This window comes from Coturnix japonica, chromosome 14 (assembly GCF_054131305.1).
Source record: "Coturnix japonica strain WE chromosome 14, WE-NBRP24, whole genome shotgun sequence".
In the NCBI taxonomy this organism is placed as follows: Eukaryota; Metazoa; Chordata; class Aves; order Galliformes; family Phasianidae; genus Coturnix; species Coturnix japonica.
This window is the reverse complement of record NC_140676.1, coordinates 17,516,279-17,538,242: the sequence shown is the minus strand read 5'-3', so window position 1 is coordinate 17,538,242 and position 21,964 is coordinate 17,516,279. Positions and strand designations below refer to the sequence as shown.

The window sequence follows — 21,964 nt, the reverse complement described above, 5'->3', positions numbered from 1 at the left end:
GGGCTGGACGCGGGGGCCCTCCTTACGCCGCCTCCGTAGCGCCCCGCCCCCGCCGGGTCCCGGCTGTCGTAAAGCCGCTTCGGGAATCGGGGCGGGCTCTACGTGAAGTGCGTAGCCTCTCCATCCCTGCGCCGTTTGCGTACCGCAACGAGGTGCGGCTGCGCTGCGGGCGTAGCTGAGCTACGGGAATAAGGGGGAAGCGTAAGCTTAGCGGTGCTTCGTGAGGGGAAATGGCGGGAGGAGCGGCCTCCTCAAGGCCGTCGGGGCCTTCTCAGGGTGCCCGGGGATGTCCGGACCGGGGGAGCCTGGTCCCTGCCCGTGGGGAGTGGGTGCTGTGCAGACCGAGGGGAGCGCTGTCCCAGTGCCTCCGTCAGGGCTCGGTCCTCACTGGGCTCAGTCCCACAGGTGGAGCTGCGTTCATCTTCACCTTCCTCAGGCCGTCATTCCTTCTCTGTCAGCCGCTGCCCAGCAGCTCTATGGGCTCACGGGCCGTATATCTGCTCCGTGTTCTTCAACCTTCTCCTCAGTGGCGCAGCTCACGATGCTGAGCTCCGCAGGAAGCGCTGCCCGTATTGGAAATAGAACTTTAAGAGCAGGGAGGCGGCCCTCGGTGACACATCGGCTGTGAGGCTGCCGACAAGTGTGCGGGAGTTTGACAGCTGCGTGGCGGTGCGTTGGCTGCGAGCTGATAATTCCCTTACTCAGCTCCGTGTTGTGATGGGTGTCACTTTCTCACACTCTGACAAAACAAACAGTGAGGGAGATGGGCTGGTGGAAGGCTTCGGGTTTTGTCAGTAGGCCTTTGTGTAAAACTAGTTTACCCTTTTTGGCCCTTTTCCTGCTGCTCTGTGTACTATGAAGCCTTGCTGTTGTACCCCTGGGCTTCCCAGGTGCAGCCCTTGGTTAATGCGGTGCTGCTGGTTGGATGCAGCCAACACAGGAGCCTCTCATTGCTCAGTGCAATCGGGTTTTTACCTGTGGGAGCGTGTGTATTTATAGGCTTGTCACAGAATGTCATAATTAGAGAGCCCATAAGGCACCTGCAGCGCTGACACAGCTCGGGGACTCCGTGATTAGTGCTGTGCCATCAGAGGGTTGGGCAGCGAGCAGACAACCCATCTAATAGTGTAGGTCATCAGGGAGTTAGCCGTGATTCCAATGTGGGGTGGTTAGTTCTTCATCTGATGCTAACGTTGTGTTCTGCGTTGCTGCCCTGAAGTCTAAAGTTGTCCTTTTGTTTGTTTTCTTACTCCCAGGACAGGTACAGTGTCCACGTTAAACCTGCCTGGGAGGAACCACTGCTGTTTGGTTTCTGCAAACTGCTGACATTCCAGCTCCGTGACCAGTTGTGTCAGTGGACTTGATTGAGGCTGCAAAGGTAATTGAAAGATTTGTTTTATGATCTTGATTCCTGCTGGCGATAAGAAGAAAAATTCCCTTACTGAACCTGTTCAGTTACAGAGCTAATGAGCAGCTTTGGTTCACGCTTGTTTTAAGCTAATACAGATCTAGATTTGCTTGGAAAATGTAATTTAGAGGTGGAACTGTCAGCTCCCAACCAAAATGTAGCACCTTGTTTCTCGTCCCTTGAGCCACCCAGAATCCCACAGACTTTAGTTAGAGGTGATAGGGTACAGGGCTGCTGGATTTGTACAATGACTCAGAATTGAGTAGCAAAGTATTAATTAAATACCTGTTTAATTGTTTTGGGTTTGTGTGTTAATTTGAAGGCATGACATCATGATTTTAACAACTTTTGCTGGAATACTTGTTAATACAGGAAGAGTTGGTAGATCTCAAAGAGGTAAAACTTCACCTCTAGGGTTATTCTGCATTTCTTCTTCCTGATTATATGAAGTCCTTTGTATAAGCGGTCCTTTTCTTGATGCAGTTTCGTGGTATGAGCTGCTTGTGACTTGGAGGGGGTGTACAACAAAGGCAGTTTTAATCAGTTTTCAGTTACTGGAAACTGAATTTGCTCCCGTTAGCAAAAGAAAAGAAAAAACTGAGGGGGAAACTTTGTCTGCAGGGGGCAGACAAACAAGCAGGGAAATGCTTCTTTTGAAAATTAGCTATGGAGAGTTGCACACAGAGCATGTGCTCTCAGCAGCCACTCAGTGCTCGCAAACCTTTATGCACGAGCTTCTTAATGACCTTACTGAGTTTGCTTTTCTGATCACAGGCTCAGTTTTGAGACATGGGGGTTTGCCAGAATCTTATTAGGCAGGAAGTGAGAGGAAAGGAGATGAGGGCAGGCAAGCAGAGGAATAACAGGGAGGGGTGAAAGCCAGAGCTTTGAGTTCCCAAAGGAACTGTGGAGAACTGGTTTTTTTGTTGTTCTTTTTTGTTGCTTTCTTTTGTAGCTTGAACTCACAAGCAATTGTTTTTACTCCTTATTAAGTTGAATTTACATATTCAAATGGAGTCATTCCTTTTGACCTACTTTGGCCATCTTAAACTGTAGGCATGCGCACAATGCGGGAAGGAGTTTTTCTCAAACTATTAATTCCTTCATTGTTGGTGGGATCGGTCATGCATATCTTTAATGCCTGGGACCGAATCTTTAGCTGCACCCAATAAACATTAGGTAGCACTCAAGGTAGGATTTGCATTGCAGATGGCTGCAGGCTGTTGCCTCCTGAGGCAGCCAGCACTCCCATCGTATTACTGCGTCTCTGCGCTCCCTAGGCTTCCTTAAGTCAATTATTCAGGTGTTGTCTGTGCGTTCTCTGAGATCAAACCTTACCCTGAAATCCCACACCCTCCTCTCTTTGATTGCAGTCCTTGTTTAGTCCGAATTTGAAACTCATTAGTGCAGCAGCCATATATCTGTCCAAACTCATGGAATTGCTGTGGATGTTTCTGATGCTTGACCTGTGACATTTAGTGGGAGCCAGTAACAGAACGTATGAGCATGACTGGTTGCTGCTACAGGAGTTGGAGAAAGTGGAAAATAGGCTTTTTGGGTGGGACCCAGTAATGGCCGGGAAAATTCAGCAGTTTGCACTGAACCATGCAGATGAGCAGAGGAACTCCAATTAAAATACAGACTCTGTGCTGTGCTCAGAAATTGGGCAGCATTCCCCATCTCAGCACTGCCAACATATCTCAGCCCTGGACTTGAGCACCCACTGCTTCTCTGCTCCATGACACATGCCCAGCTTGGCCACCGCATCTCAATCTTGATCTGTAACACCTCCTGCTGTTCCAATTCTGGGGCCTTTTTGAGCAGAAAATACCATCTCTCTCCTAAATTGTGCCAAATCGCTTGGTTTTGGCCACAGAACTCATTTTCACTTGTCACCTAACGGGATACCTAGAGACTTTCATCTAGCAATGTCCCTGCCAGTGGAAAAAGAACATGAGAATACCCAGCCCCCTGCTAAGTCCCCTAATTATATAGTGATGTGTTAATAACAAACACGCTTTCATGTCTTGGCAGTTGCAAAACACTCATCAGTAGCGCAGCGCTTCAGAACTAGAGTAGTACAGGAAAGATGCAAGTCCCCATTTAAATTACTTAATTAGGACAAGCATTGTCTGTACCCAGGATTAGAGTTTGGAAGCAATGCTAGTGTGAAGCTGTCAGATGCCAGTTGTTTGGGTGTTCTGCAGAATCTGAACCACCACATAAGAGCCTCGCTGCTGCAGAAGCAATCTTACTGTGCAGAGGATTTTTCTTCCCACCCTGCCTCATGCTTATAAATCTGTCTTATTTGGAGGTCTTGCCATCGTTTTTTTTGAGCTCAGCAATGGGGGGTGGAATGGATTCCATCTTGGCTGATGCATCAGAGCTGGAGCTGGGAACATCCAGATCCAAAATTATGCGCTGCTTTCAGTTTGAGCCAAATTGCTGGGTTCTGTAGCACTGGTGGCTCACACCCTGCAGTGCTGAGCCTGCTCTCCAGCAGAAAGCCTAGGAGCTGGAGCAAGAGTGAGCCACCAAGTGTGCTGCTGAATACCCTGAGCTGTTTGAGTTCTTGGCAGCGGCAGCCTGTGCACAGGAAGTATTGCCCTGTTAGTGGAGAAAATAGCCCAGATCATCAGAAATTGAGGGAGTAAACCCTTTGTCAGAAGAAGACTGGTTAGGAAATTATCAAGGAATACGCGAGAAAAATTTGTTTTGAGGACTTGCAGGTATGGGACAACCAGGGGATCAGGCCCAGCCTGCACAGGTTCATGAAAGGCAGCTGCTGCTTGGCCAACCTCATTGCGTTCTGTGTTCAGGTGACCTTTCTGGTGCGTGAGGGAAAGGCTGTGACTGTAATCTACCTAGATTTCATGAAAGCCTTTGGCTCTGTCTCCCACAGCACTCTCCTGCAGAAGCTGCAGCCCGTGGCTTGCACAGGTGTACTCTTGGCTGGGTAAGGAATTGGCTGAAGGAATGAAACAGAGAGTGGTGGCAAGTGGAATTAAATCCAGCTGGCAATCGGTCATGAGCGGTCATGTCCCTCTTCAGGGGGCAGACCCTGTTTGATATTTCTATTGGTGATCTGGGTGAGGGGACTGAATGCACCGTTTGCAGATGACACCAAGTTGGGAGGAAGCATTGATTTGTGTGAGTGCAGGAAGGCCCTACAGTGGGCCTGCAATGGGCTGAGGCCAATGGGATAAGCCTCAACAAGACCAGGGCTGGGTCCTGCACTCTGGCCGTGATAACCCTGTGCATCTCTACAAGGCTTGGGGCAGAGTGGCTGGCAAGATATGTGGAGGAAAATTCTGGGGCTGTTGGTTGATGCTTGGCTGAATGTGAGCAAGCAGCAGGTGACCAAGAAGGCCAATGGCATTCTGGTTTTTGCCAGAAACAGTGCAGCCAGCAGGAGCAGGGAGGTGATCATCTCCCTGTACTCAGCACTGGTGGGGCTGCGCCACAAATGCTCTGTTGTTTTGCGCCTTTCACAGTAAGAAAGATATTGAGGCCCTGGAGTGTGCCCAGAGACAGGCAGCAGAGCTGTGAGAGGTTTGGAGCACAAGTGGCTGAGGGAGCTGGGACGGGTCAGCCTGGAGGAGGCTCAAGGGGGACCTTACTTCTCTTATTTCTCATTCCCAGAAATGAGATCGTGGCGAGATGGAGGTCAGCTTCTGCTCTCTGGTAGCTGTGATATGATGAGAAGGAATGGCCACCAAAGGAGTGGTACTGCATTGGCACAGGCTGCCCAGGGTGGTGGTGGAGTCGCTGTCCCTGGAGACATCCAAGAAAGGCAGAGATGTGGCACTTAAGGACGTGTTTACTGGGCTGATGGTTGGACTAGATGATTCCTAGTTCCTACTCTAATAGTTCTCTAATGCTATTCTTGTTCTGATGAGACTGCAAGTTAGTGCAGCAGCGCCAACTGGAAACATGTCCTTTGGAAGTAGGGGGGAAGTTAGGAAGCCTGGGAAGTATTAGCATGTGGGATGATAGGCTTAGAGAAAGAGATAGAGAAACCTAGCCAAGTAGAACAGCAAAAAGAAGGGAGCCAGGTGGGAGAGGTTTCCTTCTCAGAAGATGGATGGATGTGAACGATTGTGTCCTGTTAGCTTGTGAGTGTGAAATTGAGCTGAGCCTGAAGTCCCTACTTCTAAATGCAGCCTGTGTGCTGGCTTTGCTCTGGGGCCTGCCATAAGCCACCTGCTCTGGCTGGTAGGGCTTGGGCCCCCTTCCTGCAGCAGATCCGGCTGCGAGCAGGGCTGCCAGTTGTTGAGAGCTGCAGAACAACAGGCCGGCTAAACGCCTCGTTATCTGACAGGTCTGGCCTGTAAACAGTCCTGTGAGAGCTGCTGGGTGATGACATTGTATAATGACCCGGAAGAAAGGATAGATCTACATCTGATATGAGCAAGATAAAGCAGTGCTTTAAGTGCTTTCTTCTATTGCAGCTTCTTCAGCAAGGTAGAAGATGAATGACAGATGCCCAACCTTGGGAAAGGAAATGTGGAAACAAAGCTCGTGAAATATTCTTCAGTCCACTAGATCTATCCAATCTACATAGGAACTGGGGAGCATGGTGTGGGTTGTATCTAAAACATACTTTGTGTTCCTTATTGCATCCACTACAAACTCTGTTCTCATCATGTTGGTGATGCTGGTGCCATTGTGAGCCTGGTTTTAAATGTTCGATGTCTCTCTAGTATTGCAGCAGCGAGGGCAGACAGACTGCTGCTAAACAATGTTATCAGCGTGTTCCTCTAACAGATTGGAGTAGTACCACCATATCAGCAAAATTATACATCACAAATGGATCACTTACTTCTATTACCATTCAAGAAAACTCCTAAGAAACAGATCTCTGTGAAGCCTTTCATTTGCAACCCTTTAGGCTTTAATTTAGGCTCTTGCTGTGGCAGGAGTGTAGAAGAAGGCTGTAGGTGCTCCTGGCTAGACTAGAACAGAGAAACCCAAGTGTTTGCTGTCCTTAGTTCTGCCTGCTTGCAGAGCTGTATGTGAGAGCATGCTGAGGTTACTTTGCCAACGGGTAGGGCACGCTCAGCTCAGAGTTCTGTGAGCATAAGAGAAGGAAGAGGCATGATCTCTAGCTGAGAGCCACGCAGTTTTACCAGCAAAAAGTGTCTCATTCTCATCACAGCTGTGGAAGAATTGTGTTGGGTGAAGAGCAGTGTAGGCTGTGCTGCAGCTCAAGGAATGGGGGCTGAGGGCTGTAGCAATCAGTGCCACGCTCTGCTTTCTGACGGGCAGGCAATGTGCTGATGGATGCAATGTGCCTTTAGAGCTCGGCACGTTTTATCATGTGAACTGAAGCCCCAAATTGTGTTTTGCAATAAATTTATGTATTGGTCTACTGAGAGGCAGCTGTTGGAAAATTTCACCAGCGAGACTGCCAAAACTATTTGTATATTTCATAGTTCATATTGTAAACTACTCGTATGCATCCCCATGTCATATATTAACGAACACCACTCACAAACAGTGGAGTATAGAAAAAGTATCTCCTACAGATCTGTCCACAGGGGTTTTAGCAACAGGACTTGCTTTAACAAAGTTGTGGTGCTATTCTCCTTCTGTGTAAGGTGTGGAGGGCCTGGTGTAGGATGATCCAATGACAGTGATTGTCTGTGAAAACAGATTTATCTTAATCAGCAGAGGAGGGCAGACAACATGTGGACAAGTTGAAGCCTCTCTGAAAGAAATGTGGCTGAGTAAAGTGATGTGCGTGTGAAACACTCGGAAAGATGTTCTGTAAAACAAAAAGGAGGCAGGGAAGTGAAGGGGAGGTGAGGCTTGTTATAGGGGAAAGGAGATGAACAGATTTCAAAGTAAGTAGTTTCTTATGCTCTGAGAATAATACTAACTCGATCACAGAAATCCAGAACAGAATCTGTGCTATTGTAAATACTGTTTGATGTCTGTTCTGACTTACACTACCATGCAGATATTACTGAGACACTTTGAGCAGGAAATTCATTTTCCCTTTGTAGTTCTGAGGCACCTGTAGCTGCTGTGAGGATGTGCTGCCTCTAGGCTGGGCATTGTGTATGACAAGGAGACACAGCTCACCAAAGACTTAAAGCAGAGCTCGCTGGGTGCAGACAATGGAGTTAAAAGGCATGGAGAGGGGTGGGGAGATGCTGCCTCTCTCAAGTGCCTGTATACCAACGCGCGAAGCATGGGGAATAAACAGGAAGAATTGGAGTTCTGTGTGCGGTCAAGTGGCCATGATCTCATTGCGATCACGGAGACGTGGTGGGACAGCTCGCATGACTGGAATGTTGTCATGGAGGGCTATGTGCTTTTTAGGAAAGATCGGCTGGCAAGGCGGGGTGGTGGAGTTGCTCTTTATGTGAGAGAGCAGCTAGAATGTATTGAACTCCACCTGGGGGAGAGTAATGTAGAAGTCGAGAGCTTGTGGGTGAGAATCAAGGGCCAGGCTGGCAAAGGGGACACTGTTGTGGGTGTGTACTACAGGCCTCCTGATCAGGAGGAGGAGGTTGATGAGGCCTTCCATAAGCAACTGGAAGTAGCGGCACACTGCCAGGCACTGGTACTTATGGGGGATTTCAATTATCCAGATATTTGCTGGACGACCAACATGGCCAGGCATGCACGGTCCAGACAATTCTTGCAGTGCATTGAAGATAACTTCCTGATGCAGGTGGTAGAGGAACTGACGCGGGGTGGGGCGTTGCTGGACCTTATTCTCAGCAATAAGGAAGGACTTGTTAAGGAAGTAAAAGTTGGGGGCAGCTTGGGATGTAGTGACCATGAGATGGTGGAGTTCGAGATCCTGAGTGGAGGAAGCAAAGCAAAAAGTACAAGTCCAGGGTGCCCTTGTAGCCAAAAAGGCCAATGGCATACTGGGGTGTATTAGAAAGAGAGTGTCCGGCAGGTCGAAGGAGGTGATCCTCCCCCTCTACTCTGCCCTGGTGAGGCCTCATCTGGAATATTGTGTCCAGTTCTGGGCTCGCCAGTACAAAAAAGACAGAGATCTCTTGGAAAGAGTCCAGCGGAGGGCCACTAAGATGCTGAAGGGCCTGGAGCATCTCCACTATGAGGAGAGACTTAGGGAACTGGGTCTGTTTAGCCTTGAGAAAAGAAGGCTGAGAGGGGACTTGATCCAGGTTTATAAATACCTGAGGTGTGGGAGCCATAGTGGTGAGTCTGGTCTCTTTTCAGTAGTGCGTGGGGATAGGACTAGGGGTAATGGGATGAAAGTACAGCATAGGAAGTTCCGTATGAATGTGCGGAAGAACTTCTTTACAGTGAGGGTGACGGAGCACTGGAACTGGCTGCCCAGGGAGGTGGTGGAGTCTCCTTCTCTGGAGATATTTAAGACCCGCCTGGACGCCTTCCTGTGTGACATGGTGTAGGGAGCCTGCTTTGGCAGGGGGTTGGACTCGATGATCTCTAGAGGTCCCTTCCAACCCCTACAGTTCTGTGATTCTGTGAAAGGAGCGTGAACTGAGAGTCAGGTAGATTCCAGCTTTGTGGCCATATGGCTTACTGACCCATAGGTTCCTGAGAGTTCCTTCAAAAGTCTGCACGTTATTTTATGCTGTTGTATTCATGTTATGAGCTTGGAGATGATGCTTCATGAATGTTGCAGGAATTAATGCTATTTTGCAGTGGCTTCAGGCTAATTTAGGTGGTTGGGCTCTTCTCAGCAACTTAGAGCAAAGCTCATCTCTTGGGCAAGTGGCTGTTCAGCTCATAGCATTGAAGGCCCACTTGGTGGTGCTCTGGGAGACAAGGCCCAGTGGGCAGGTAGGCTAACAGAGAAAGCCCTGGCAGCACCTCTGTGCTGAACATGCAAGAAAGACTCTCCTCCTTTGCAATTATAAAGAAGAAAGCAGTGATCCTTTTCTACCTTATTTCAGACATAACAGCTGATGTATTCACTATGCCAGAGTTGTCAAAGCAGATTATTGTGTCACTTTATTGTTTCATCCTTTAACTCCAGTTGAAATATCAAGCGTGTAGAAGACTTTAACTGCGAGTGAGTGCATTGTCTGCCTCTGAAGGAAACTGATTAGACCTGCCTGTGACTTGCTCCAAAGACAGCTGCTAGTTTTACTTGGACAAAACACTCTCTTTAGCTGAGTGCAGCTTATAAGAGTAGTTCTGGTTGCCTGCTCATCTCAAAAAAACTGCTTTATATTAAAAATAAAATATATATATCTTTGGAAAGAGCAACGAAGATGATTGCTGATCTGGACCAGCTTCTGTACAGAAGCTGAACTAATGGCATGCTTCAGTGTCAAGCAGAGATGCTCCGGAGAAACGTCCTGGAGGGTTATGAAGCCATCTGTGTCTGGAGGGTGACCAGTGAATGATTGCTTGCTGTCTCTTTCCCAGGCTTCACACAATTCACTGCTGTCAGAGAGGAGGTAACAGTCCAGTGTGTCATGGCAGTGCTGTGTTTTGTTGTGAGTGTTGAGGTGTTACTGAGCGTGGTCTTCTCTTCAAGTGAAGGCCTGAGATGTCAAACAGGGAGAGGTGTCAGAAACCCATCCCAAGCAGAGCTCTCTTAGGGGAAAGGAGCTGATAACTGTGGGGTCTACTACTTGATTTAGCATTCAGTAAGCAGCTGAAGGTGAAAAGGACAGCTCTGGACGGCTGCTTGGGATGCAACTACAAGAAGGCACAGTGATGCACTAAGCACTTGATCAGGCTTGCAAGTTACATAGGTAGGTGAGGCTGACTCAGGCACTGCTGCCAGCTGAGGAGCCTGTGGACAGCTGGATTCTCAGTGGTGCTGCGTGTTATTTTTTCTGTGCAGCTGAAGTCACAGGTACTGCGGTGCTTCTCCCTGGTAGGCTTTGGAGCTTTCAGCTGGGCACCCGTCCAGCCATCCGCTGCTCTTGGATTTTGTCCATGGGAAGCCAAATGTGATCTGAGAGTTGCCACTGCAGCAGAGACATCAAACAGACACCTGGCATTTAATACAAACTGAGGTAAATTCAATCTGAAAGTAGAACCGGGGTGTGCCTTGAGTGCCAGGCTGCTCTCTAGGGGCTGGGTCACAACCTTGTATGTCAGCTCTAAGCAGCAGCAAAAACAAATATTTGGATGTAAGTGTAGAAAAGCTGATGTGGGGCAGCTCGCAACCTCAGGTGAATTTAAAGTCAAGACAGGCTTTTTTTCTTTCTCCCCCCCCCCACACACACAGTGATGTGATCAAATGAGGAACAACAGAGCTCTTTTGTTCCTTGTGGCACAACTGACAGATAACGTAGGGGGAGGAGAGAGTGGCTTTGTTTTTAGCTGTGAAATCCACGAAGGGCTGTGTTCTTTGTGAATTAATTAATTTGAAGAAAATGGAATTTAGTGATTTGACAAAAGATTCATTTCCACCCACTTCCCAGCTGGCTCTTTAGTGTGGTTTAAACATAGACTGTCGCATTCTTAGCACTTGGGAATGTTTGGATAGAAATAACTCATGCCTTTGGGGGCAGTAAGTAGCAGCAGTGCACCCTGTGCTGCTCACGGTAGTGGATGGGACTCAGTGTAGTACCCAGTGATGTTCTGCAGGCAGGTGCAGATACATATTGAGGACAAAAGCTGTGGCAGATCATAATCATAAACTCATTAGTCTGCTAACAGGAGCTGGGGAATAGACCTGAAATGAAAGCATGGTTTGCTATAACAGCATGCAGCAGACACCTGCTGGCTTCCCGAGGTTGTGACTTCACCTTGGTGTGCTTTCTGCCCACTGATAATAAGCCAGTTCAGAGACTGTTATGATATGTAAGCTCCAGATTTCTTCCAAATCATTCAAATATTGGCTAATCTTTAATTAGACCTACCAAAGAAAGCTGTTTTGGAGCCTTCTACATAGAGATAGTGCACCTAACCCATAGCTGATCTGAACGGAGGGTGACTGTGTCATCTGCTGCCAGTAAATGCAGTGGCAGGACAATGATGTCTTTCCTCTTAATGTCACCACTATCAACGGAGCTAAGAAGCCTCTAAATAGCACAGGAATGTTTAGCGTTTGTCAGCCTCATGTGAGAAGTTCAAGCTGTGTTTCAGGGACAGAAGGTCTTCCGACTAAAAGGAGATCAAATCCCCACAGAGCAGTTGTAAAATGCCGCTGTTAGTGCCCTCAAAATGTCTTCAGCTCATTTTGCTGAACCTGCACGCTGCAGCTTGTATCTGCATGACAAGAAAAGGACAAAAGTGTGCCCAGTTGGGATCCTGGGCAACTTTTCAGATCATAAATCCAGCAAGACCAAATAAAATGAGGTATTCTGAGCAGAAGAAAATGCAGAAGACCACAGCATCAGCTGTGTGCCCATATTGGGTGTAATTAGAAGGATTTGGAGATGTCGTGCAAGACAGCTCTTTAATTGCAAATATTTGATACTCTGTCAAGATTATGGGACACCAGAGAAGTCCCATTTACTGTCTGCTGAGTGTTTTATATAGTGTGAGCCCCAGGAAGTGCTGACCTGGGAGTTGCATGGCAGAAGACTGATGTTTTTGGGAAGAGGAAAGATTCAGAAGGACAAGCAAGGCCAAAACCTGTGTGTCTCATGCAGGACTGACCTACACCCAGTGAATCTGGATGTGTTCCTCTGTTCACTACCTAAAGCAGAAAATATTTTAAGATTCTTTTTGCCAGTTGTACGCTTTGGGTTTTCATCTGCAGTCACCCAAGAGAAATCAACTGTAAACTTCAGTACCTGGAAAGCTGGAGCTCTGCATGGCCACAGCTGTCTTAAACACAGTGAATCTAGAGAGAGCCTTCAGGACTGTCAGAGCTGGATGTGCCAGCCTGGCACAGTGTTTGATGTCAGGGTGCATGTATATGTTCAGCAGTAGTGAAGGACATGTAGGCCTTGCCTGTGCCTCCTTTGGGCAATATGGGGACGACCTGTTCCTGTTTCCCTGGAGCACACCAAGGAGAATTTAATGACTTTTTGGTATCTGTCTGCCTTGAGGCTTATCCTCTCTGTGTAACCACAGCCAGCAGTGGAGGAGGGACTAGCAAATGGCAGAAAAGGACAAAGGGAAAACAAAACCTTCTATCACCAACACACAAAAGACCACCTGGAACTACCACCAGGAGATCCTGTCAGTGTTAGGCTGGTTTTTTCAGGATAAATCACGCACTTGGAAGCCAGCAGAATCTGCAGAGCAGATAAATTCTTGTTCATATAGCCAAGCAGTAGAGAGTCATATATTTCACTGAAACCACAAATACATACACTCACTGCAAGTGTGAGATGAATGAGACTTGGAGAACAGTGAAATATGCAGCCTCCTGGGGCTCGATCAGCAGCACACAGAAGGAGTGTAGGCCTACCAGCTTGCCGTAGGTTTTGGAAAAGACTCCCAGCCATATTACAACCAGCCAGCTTGTCATCCTAAGACTGGCTTGCACGCACCCACATCCAGCCTCCTACACAGCGTGCACAGGATTTCTCATAGTGGCAAGGAAGGAACGAGCAGTCTTCCTCAGTACAGCAAAAGTTGTGCTTGTGCCAAGTATGCTGAGCTAAAGTAATGAGCGAAACAAGGCTGGTGATGCATGAAACAGTTTGGCTGTGCTGGGATGGAGCTGGGGACCTTCTGCAGTTCCTTGCAGGGAGGAAGAAGATAAATGTGTTCTACTTTGTTTCTATGTTTCTGGTCTTTTGTTTGTTCGTTTGCTTGGGTTTTTTTATTGTGCCAGCCAGAAAGCCATTGCTTCTTGGAAGTGTTATTCCTTGTGAAGGAAGGAACTTCTCTCATACATCATTCCTGATAGCATGGAAGCACCAAGGTGGATTCTTCTAGGCCTGACATCTCAGGCAGTGTTTCAACATCTCAGGCAGTGTTTCATATCCAAACTTGCTGTGCCTGAGGAAGAGGCTTGATGCTTTTCTGCATCTCCTGGTAGCAGGGCACCTCACCTTCACCCACTGGGAAGGTAAAATAGCAACCATAGATGAGCTTTATTTAATCTATCCATGCAATGTATCTACATTAGTTAGGCTCTTTTATTCATACCCTTGGCTTCCTTTAAAATGATAATTCCAGGCCAGCCAAGTAACTTCCCACCAAAATGTGTCATTGTTTTACCTTTGGCTCTGTACAAGATCTTTCGCATTTCTTCTCTTAAACTCTCCTCCCAGGACAGGCTGTACATGGGAATGGCAGGAGCCAGCTGCTGGGATGCTCATAGTGTGCCAGGCTTGAGAAATGCTCTATGGAGATGATGCAAGAACAGACTGGTGAGTTATTTCAGCTGTGCAGGATGATGTGAAGTGCAGTCAGACCTTGGGAGAGGAGCGCCCCATGCTCCTGATGCCAAACTAAGGCTCTCATCAAGCCTCTGCAAACAGAGCTCGCCTTTATCTGGAGTGCCCAGCAGTTGGTAGAAAGCAGCGTGCAGGCAAGGATTTGTGCCTTCGCTTGCCAAAAAACCACAGTCTTTGGCTCAAGGTGCTGACAAGTTATTGTTAGAAATGCTGAGTGCTGCAGGAATCAGCCCATGTGAGATGCCAACTCTGCACAGTGGCTGCTCTGTACCAGAAGGGAAGCTGGGACCAAGGCAGCACCCCAGCAGCAAGCGAGGCGTCGGGCTGTGCGTGCCACGGCGCTTTGGTGGCCCAGCGGTGCCCGTCTGGCTGTGTAGCTCCGAATGCTCCGCGCTGGGCTGGCCTGCGGGAGAGGGCGCTGCGGGCCCGTGCTGCACAGCCGGGCAGCAATGAGGGCCTGCCAAGCTTGCAGACAATGTGCAGCGCAGCGCAGACAATGACGGGCACAAAACAACAGCAGGGGTTCACCTTGGAGCCCTGAGACTTCTTCCTTTGCGGGGCAACTTTACACCGAACAGCCCGAAGAGGGGAGGGAAGAGCTTGTTGCTGACCACTTGTACAAAACAAGGAGCCAGGGAATTTCTGAACTGCGTTTAGTGCTTGTGCTGGGAAGAGAGCTCTGTTTGCCTTGGAGGGTGTTTCTGGTGGATTAATGTGCTTTAGAGTTCAGTTGCTGCTCACCATCAAAGCTGGTGGGTTTTGGTTCGTATGATCAGTTGTTTTTTCCTTCTCCTTCTGCATCAGTTTTTCCTGCAAAATAGCCAGGCCTGAAGGTTTTTCCTAGGAAAGAATGCTAGAAATGGTCCAAATCTACATCAGAAAAGGGGTATCATGTCACGGGCATTTGTTCTCTCCCATTTCCATGGAAACATGCTAGCATGGACTTTAGTTTCAGGTAGAGCAGCCTGGCAAGGTCTAGTTGACTCTGGGATGAGCTGCTGGCAGCAACACACAGAAAAGTGGCTTGGACTTTTGAGAGACCAGGTATATGGTCCTTCAGAAAAGCAGTGCTTAGTATATAGCATCGTAAGTGACAGATGTAAAAAAGGATTTGACTCAGCCCCCCCCACCCCCTTCCCATCCTTCCCTTCCTTGTCCCGCTGTCCCGTCCAGTCCTGCTGAGGAAACAGCATCCTCCGCAGGCTACAATTTTTAATTTCCTGGGGGTGGAGAGCACATCGTATAGCGACTGACAGGCTTTTTTGTTCTGCGTCAGTCCTTTTATTAACCCCCTGCTAGATCATTCACTCTCTCTGCTTAGCCGCCCCTGCTGCGTTAGTGATGAGAGCGTTTGTAACAGCAGGTCTGCCTTGGGAGATTATGGGGATCCCGTGGACAGGGAGCAGTGGGTTGGTCGCTGTGCGTGCACAGATTGCTAGCTGCAGCTTTGCCTCCATCTGCCCTCTCTGCTGGCCTGCATACCTTTCATTATCCCTGTAGCGACAGCAGTCGCCTGGCCGATCCCCCGGGGCAGCGCCGTGTTGCCCCATTGGCAGATTTGATGTCCCATCTGTGCAGGAAGAAGCTCGGTGGAGGCAATAGCGTCCCTTTGTCATCCTGGGCAGTTATTTCCTTTTTTCTTCTGGCTGTTGGCGGTGGTTGATTAGTCAACCTAATTTTGGGATGTGCACACAAGTTTTAATTAGCTGTAATTATTCACTTATTTCCTCCCTGCTTACCTCCCACATCACTCAAAATTCAGAAATATCCCCCTAGCGTGGTGTGCCCTGCAATAATTGTCCTTCAGGCCAATCCTGAACCTTTCAATCTGCAATCAATACCTTCGTCTGTCAGCCACGATTAATTAAACGGAATCCCACTTTCAGGGCTTTGATTCATATCACCCCAGAACAGCTTACTATGTGCTATAATCCAGACGTGATTCTAATACTGGCCTCGAGTGAGAGGGAGGGGCTGACTGATACATCAAAAACAACTTCATTACGAAGCTAAACGATGCACGACCTCTTGTTGCGAGGCAAGTGCTGAGTAGGTGGTACCGTGGTCTTCTCCAGAGTCTGGCTGCTTCATTTGGGGGGGATTATGCAACTGGAACCAATGGTGTGAGCTAGGGTACTACTCTGAGAAGGGGGAAGCAGAGTTGGGCCTAGCACCATCACTTTGATGTCCGTGCCATCTGCGTGGGTGTGTTCTGCTCTGCAGAGGCTTCTTCTTTTGGCCAGCGGTTGTGGTTTTGGAATTTGATCTGGTTCTGAATATAATTCAATATCTGAAGACTGTTCTGAGCTTCCTGGCTCTGGTTTGTGGTGGCCCTAGCCAGCGTGTCAAAGATACTATAATAAAACTCTTAAAAATGGTAAAATTGTTTTACTTAAGATCCTTCTGATGCACTTAGTAATTTTCTTCTCAGAGCACAGAGTGGTAGAAGTGAAGAGGGGTGTGAAGCCAAGCCATGCAACGGTGAAGCAGGGACTGGATCCAGGATTCGTGTCTCCTTCCTCTTTGCTGTTTTCCTTGGACAGAAAAGGAGGTCAGATTAAAAAAGGGTAATTTGAACCTGTGCCAGGCCTTAAACCTGAGCACTGTGACCTTTTTTGCTGATGCTGACCATGTGTCCTGGCCTGACAGCATCGTCTTCTATGATTTGTGCCCCCTCTCCCTTTTCTTTTTTTTCTTCTCCTTTTCCCCCCCCCAACTCAGCTTCGCAGGCAGGCTGTCACTGTCTTTCTTTCCCTGAAACACATCCCTTGCACCTTTACCCTCAGGACTTCAAATGGTCTCAGATCCAGCCCTGAGGAGTCTGAGGGCAGCTGTTGTTATCCAGAAAGGGCAGGCATCTCAGCAAATCTTCAGGTGATAAGAGATGATGATTTCTGGCTTCCAGCCCCCTGGTAGAAAACAGAGTTGATGATGATGCAGAGTCATGACCCCAGGACTGGGAGTTGCGAATGCTTGAGCTCTCCAGCACTCCTCAGTGCCTGGTTTCATATGTCTGACTATCTGGGGGTTTCCAGGATGTTCTGCAGCTTCCAAATGATAGATGTGTTTTGTTTTGTGCCCTCATAGCACAAGTGACTTTTGAATCATTACTCAAGAAGAGCGCGCAGGCTGTGCAGGTCAGCTCAGGATCTGTGCTGCACGATAGAGGAGAGTGCAGCATTTGTACAGTGCAAGCAGGAGCTTGTTTGCAGCACTGGAAGTATTGGGCTTGTCCTGCTTGGCAGAATTTACACCTCAGTGCTACGGAACTGGCAGAGGAAGCAGCAGGAGCACAAAGCACGCGGTGGGCTGGTCACTGGGTTTGCCTGGCTGGCAGAGCTCACAGAAATTCACAATTGTTCAGCAGAGAGGAAAAGCCAATATGTGAAACTTGCAAAATAATTTGCTGGGAGTTTGTTGCACCGTTGTTGCCTTTTGCTGAAGATTGGAATGGTAGCTGGGCTGTTACGTTGCCTGTGCTTTGAGCTTTGGTTTGTAAGTAGCAAAATCTCTGTGAACAGAATGATTTTAGGTTCTTGCAAACCAAAAAAATGCCAATTTCTTTGCTGCCCCCCCTAGGAAAATAGAGCAACGGGATTTAATAGAGCAATAAAACACAGAGCCTTTGTGAGTGAAAACTGTTTGCCTTAGGTTCATTGGAAGACACAGGAACAAAGGCCACTTTGCTTTCCTCAGCCACTTGAAGGGTACAGACCCCCCATCACACTCACAGGGTAAGAGGCTGTGCTGGCAAAGCTTTATTGCCAGTTTAAAATGAAAATTGCCCACAAAATATAGAAGAGAAAATTCGTATCTGTGCATTTGAGTGCTGTGCCTGGTATGACATCACTGTTAGCCAATCAGCAAGCTCCCTTTGTGTCTGGCTTTCTAATAAAAGCCACTTCATCAGAGTAATTTGCAATAGTAATTTATTCACCTTCTAGGAATGACACCACCTGACTCTTGACAGGCAGAGAGAGAATGCAGGGATCTCAAGGGCTGGGTGCTGCAGCTATGCCCTGGACAAGTATATCTCTTACACCAGTGTGCGAAGAGTTGTCTTCAGGTTGCAGTTAATATGATTACTCGTATTAATTAATTGCCCTATGGTTGGGCACTGCTAAATATCCTCAGCACTACAGAGCAAAATGTCACTGTGGCAGTGGGAAAGAGGAGCAGCACTGTGGCCATGTAGCTGGTCTCAGCTCACTAGGGCAGTGTGTGATGGCTTCCCCATGCTTTGCAGGGACATATGGAACAAGGTGATGTTTTGAATGGGAACTTGGATAAATTTGGCCATTCTGAATATCAGGTTTGCCTGGATGAAGGACAGGGAACAGTGAAGTGAAGGCACAGGAAGAGAGAGGGCATCGAAGTGTTGTGTGCAGCTCGCTTACCTTGTACTAAGCAGGGAAGGATCCGTAATGCCACAGTGCTGTGGATATGGCCTCAGGCTGCTGTGTGAAGAGAAACCTTCTTTCCAGTCTTCCATAGGTCTTCTGTGCTATGAAATGTGGTAGTCCAGTATTAAATGCAGTGACTAATAGCCCTGCGAGCATATATGGGCATGGAGATGCTGAGGCATGATGGCAGGCAGCTCTAGGAAGAAGACCCTGAGTCATAAAAAAACACTGCTTAGAGTGAGGTCCTGGAGAGCTCTGGGGCTGAGTCTGTGTTCTGCAGGTGTAAATTACCATTACCAGGCCCTGCATAGGCAGTGCAGCACACAAAGGCATGGAACAGGCACCAAAACATGAAGACAACCAGAATAAGAGATCACTTCTGCTCTGAATAATTTGCTTTATTGCACAGTGAGAGCTAACAGCAGAGCTGAGAACAGCAAGCAGATGCCCTGAGTCAGTCCAAGAAATGCACCAATATAACCATGGGCACGCTGGTAATGGAGATGTCAATTGGGAATGCAGCTGGGCTAAACACCAACAGCTGATGGGTGGCAGAGTGATGGGGTGTTGTCACAGCAGCCCTGCTGTCTGGCAGAGCTGGCAGCATTGCTGCCTCAGGGTCACCAGGGTGTCTACACAGCATTTGATTTTGAAATTAAAAAACAAAATCCAAATAATTCAACTAGCGGAATTAATTTGCTCTGTAAATCTTTTTGCAAGCATATTAATGTGGGCTTTTTGTCGGGAGCTTCTTCAGGAGTTTAGCCTCACCCTGTGTGCAGCATTGATCCTGGAGAGCAGGACAGCTGCACATGATGAATAACCTACCTCTCGCTATTCCTTAATGAAGTGTTTAGCCAACAGTCCATACTGCTCTGATGGGGTCTATTATGATTCAGGTTGGAGGAGCCACTTAAGGAGGCACAGCCTTGTTAGCTTCATGGAAAGCTAACAAAGACCAGATCCTGTGAGTGCTGGAGGATCGGGGCGTGCAAGGAGCCGCAGGCAGTAAATGTCTGCAGGGGTGGGTATGTATTCCCCTTGGATTCCTAAGGAAGTCTACCAAATATGCTTTATAGCCTCTCACTGGGGTTGGAATGTTTCTTCAGGTGTTTCTAAAACAAACCGGGCCATCTAAAACAAACAGGAGACCGTGGCTGCAGCCTATGGGTGGGCACAGTGGATGGCAAAGAGGAGGGAACTATCCCTGTGCCACGAGATGCCCTCAGACCTGCTCAGATCTGTGTGACAGCCAACATGATGAGTACGGGCAATTCTGAGCACCGCACAGCTCCCCTTTCAGCCAGGCCTTACTCATCCTCCTATGCTGTACGGTGGAACTGGGATTTCAGGAAGGGCTTTGGTGTTTGGATCTTGCTCCTTTGGTTGGTTGAGTTGCATTCATCCTGTTTAAAACTGTGATCTGGGCTGGATGAGTGAAGGTAACTGGGGAGAGAGAATGGCTGTGGTATTGTGTCTGTAGGACTGTTTTAAATGTTGTTTATTGATTTACTTTGAAAATATGTCCTCGGTCTCATCTGAGTGCAATGAAAGGTGACAGAACTCCAGAGCAGAAGAGTTTATAACATGTTCTAAGAATTGCTTGTCATACCTGAAGGGAAAATGGAAGGGTAACATAAACACACACAAAGCTTTAGGATAATGGCTATTACTGCGCAGAGACAGCAGTCTCAGGGTCTGGAATGATCTGATGAATTCTTGTAATGGGAATTAGGACAAAAATATGTTATACAGCCCTGATTCTCTTTGTACATGAAGCTTCATAGGAGAATCTCAGAATGTCTGTAGCAGATTAGCAGGCAATTTTTTGGAGAGTGGGATTTGTCCTTACCGTCCTGCTGCTCCTCTTGGAACCTGGCTTCCAAATAACCTCTGCTGCTTAAACCTGAAACCAGCTCAGCACAGAGAAGCTGTCAGTCAGGGAGGATTGTTGTATGAGGAGTTTACATTTACTGTCTCGTAGTGCTGGGAGAGAGGCAATCACTGCTTGGCATAGCTCATTTATGAATCAAGGCTGCGTAACATCTTGCTTCCATCAGGGTTTGAGCCTTAAAAGCAGTTTGGCTTTGCTGTGCACATACAGGCAGAGACAGAATAATGTCTAGACCACTTACTTAAGTGGTTAAGTGCCTCGCCCGTTCTTCCCCGTCGCTTTGGTCAGGCATTTGCAGGCACTAAAATATCTGACTCTTCATTGTCCTCAGATGAGGCAGCAGCAAAACTGCATCCAGCTGGTTTAAATGCCGGAATAGGTCCTGTTAATACAACCCCATTGGTACATTCCCTGTGCCCCTTCCCCCCCTCCTCTGGCATTCAAGACTTACAGAGTGTCTCTGTGCAGCTAGAAATGGATCCTCTTTTTCCAGGATCTCTTTGTGGTATGGGGCTCTCAAGGCAACTACCTAAAACCTGCAGAGTAAATAAATAAAAACACACATCCCTCTGTAAATTGCATGAATCCCTTCGTGACAAATTGGATGCTGTTACCATGGACATGTTAACCTGGCTGTTCTTTGCCGGTTGTCCATGCTTTCCAGCCAGCAGTCTCAGGTAAGTGGGCAATTTCAGTATGCAGTGCCTGGCCAGCTGGCTGCATAGCCTAGAGTCAGTGTGATTTTCAGGATCCCACTGTTCGGCCCCTGCACATCACAGACATTACCCCTGCTTCTTCCAGCATCTGGGTAGCAGCTGAGGCATGTTGGACAGGCACAGCTGCCCAGCACAACTCCCTGCCAGCTATAGCTGTGATGTCTTTTCCACGTTATGGCCACTGCCAGTGTGTTTTCCTCTGTTTAGGTGTGGTAGTGATCCTCTAACTGTCTCTGGGAGGGCTCCTCTGCCCTTTCCTGTAGTGTAGCTGTCAAGAGCTCGAACAAGTCTATGACCTCTTATTCTGGAAGGTCTTTCTTCTCATTGGGAATCCTGACTCCCCACCCATCCTGCTCAAGTCTTCTGCATCATATTGACTGCATGTGTGGACAAGGGAAGAACCACTGATGCCACCTATCTGGACTTCAGTAAGGCCTTTTGACATAGTTTACCACTGCATCTTTTTCTCCAAATGGGGAAGATACAGATTTAACATGTGGATTGTTTGATGGATGAGGAACTGGTTGTGAGATCGTACATGGTGGTCAATGGCTCAATGACCAGGTGGGGGTCAGGGATGAGTGATGTCCATCAGGGGTCAGTCCTGGAACAGATTCTTTAGCATGGCCTGTTGTGGTAGGACAAGGGGAAATGGTTTCAAACTACAAAGAGGGAAGATTAGGGTTCTAAGGATCTAAGGAGGAGGTTTTTTTACACTAAGGGTGGTGAGGCCCTGGCACAGGTTGCCCAGAGAGGTGGTGGATGCCTCATCTCTGAAGACATTCAAGCTCAGTCGGGACCAGGCTCTGAGCACCTGATGGAGCTGTAGATGTCCCTGTTGACTGCAGGGGAGATGGACTAGATGACTTCTAAGGGTCCCTTCCAACTCAAATGATTCTATAATTCTATGATTGCAGTTCTTCACCTGCTCCATCACTCTCCATTCTCCCAGCCTTTCTCTTTTCCTCCTCTGTGTTCCCTCTCTGGGTGACCTTATTTACACATTTTGCATATGTAATGTTCTGTTCATGACTCAGAATGATCACTTTGCTCCCTGCCTGTCATGTGCTGTCCAAATTAATTCAGCCTGTCCTGACAGCACTCTGTGGATACCCACCTACTGGCTGTAGCTCACACAATCAGTGCAGAGGTTTTAATCTTCTCTTGCTTTCTCTTCTACCTTCCTTGATGTTTCTGAGCTTTCTTATCATCCTCCCAACACCTGGCTCCTCACTGACTTGGCCTCCCTCTAAACATCAAGGCTCTGCCAA

At 48.0% G+C, this 21,964-nt stretch overlaps 1 protein-coding gene and 1 long non-coding RNA gene across 8 annotated transcripts in view; one reads left to right on the top strand and one right to left on the bottom strand.

The window, feature by feature from the left end:
• Positions 1 to 20: 20 nt before the first annotated feature.
• The window catches only part of LOC107318504 (uncharacterized), a 96,943-nt gene continuing 74,999 nt past the window's right edge, over positions 21 to 21,964 (top strand). For 3 of the 7 annotated variants that reach the window (XR_014934466.1, XR_014934467.1, XM_085516040.1), the window contains exons 1-2: positions 21 to 152; positions 1,257 to 1,378. The gene's annotated coding sequence lies outside the window, so the exon portion shown is untranslated. The other 4 variants (XR_014934469.1, XR_014934471.1, XM_085516039.1 and 1 more) reach the window with 4 other exon arrangements.
• Positions 16,389 to 18,181, bottom strand: LOC146758475 (uncharacterized). Its single transcript, XR_014934134.1, has 2 exons — positions 18,078 to 18,181; positions 16,389 to 16,589 (listed from the first exon to the last, which is right to left on the bottom strand). It is a non-coding gene; the product is annotated as an uncharacterized LOC146758475 (long non-coding RNA).